Source organism: Orycteropus afer, unplaced genomic scaffold, assembly GCF_000298275.1.
Source record: "Orycteropus afer afer isolate SDZICR_OR568_19922 unplaced genomic scaffold, OryAfe1.0 scaffold00087, whole genome shotgun sequence".
Taxonomy (NCBI): domain Eukaryota; kingdom Metazoa; phylum Chordata; class Mammalia; order Tubulidentata; family Orycteropodidae; genus Orycteropus; species Orycteropus afer.
In genome coordinates this window covers 8,413,457-8,414,657 of record NW_006921674.1, presented here as the reverse complement: position 1 = coordinate 8,414,657, position 1,201 = coordinate 8,413,457, and positions in this window count along the sequence as shown.

Genomic DNA, 1,201 nt, shown 5'->3' with positions numbered 1-1,201 from the left:
GCTAAATTAGAAACAAAAAGATCTGAAAACTCTGGAACCTATACATATAGAAATAGTTTTTTTGGGGGCCATATGTTCCTTTTTGTAATACAAATGTGTCGAAAGAGAAAATATCTGCAAAAATCAACTACAAAGAATACCATGGGAGTTAATGCATATCCAGCAATCCAGTCACGAGAAAAATTTGGAGTAACCAGCAGTGGGTCCATCCAGACCCACCCTCTGCAGTGGTGATAAAATCCCATATGCTGTGCCAGCCGCGTGTGTGGAGGCTCCAGGCTGGAGGCACCCCTGGGATGTGTACGCATGGGGAAAGGGGCAAGACTAGCTCAGCCTCGCCATTTGGAAGCTTTGAACAGCCTGTGTGGAATGCTAATGGGTTATGCTTTCTGCTTGTAGAGAAGGGAGATTTTTCTGCAAGTGTTAAATCATTTCTTCCCCCTAGGACTTTCCAGTAGTTGTTCTATCAATTTCTATCAAAAGTGACTCTTTCTGAACTAATTTTTACATTCTAATTGGGAGACTATATGCCACAACCTAACAGGGTAAAAGAAAGGTATCATAAGTAAAGCAAACCAAGTAAAAAAAAAAAAAAAGTAAGATGGGAAAGTACTCAGAGGGTTACTCAAGAAAAGAGAGGGAGAGAGTGATGAGAGAAGGTGGGTAACGTGGAGTGAGTTAATGTGAATGTAAACGTGGAGTTCCTAAACATGTAGTGGACCTTAGCCTAATAATGTGGCAAAGTCAATATTAGCTGTTATAATGCATTAATTTATATAGAGAGCATATATTGCAAACAGTGAAACCTGGCTTTTAATCTGACAGAGTAGTCAACAGGAATTGTGTTAACTAGCATTTTCACACATCATCAGCTGAATGATAAATAGTATTAAATGATGTTGTACTTACAGCAGAATGGGGTAAAGGACTACCCACATCATTAAGGAAAAATAAAGTTTATTCCATTTTATACAGTGACTGTAACTTTTTGCATTCATATCTTTGAAAATTGGCAATCCATATAGCCTATGTGATAACAAAGCATTTACTAATCACATTTCACTTCTAATAAGACTGCAGTCAGTTTATACTCACTGACTCTGAGTTTCTCTCACTTCTGTTCCTTCTCATACTGAAGTGGAGTTTCTTGAGGTATTTGGCCATAGTCTATGGGGATGTTGTCGAGGTTCAGTCCCTGGGT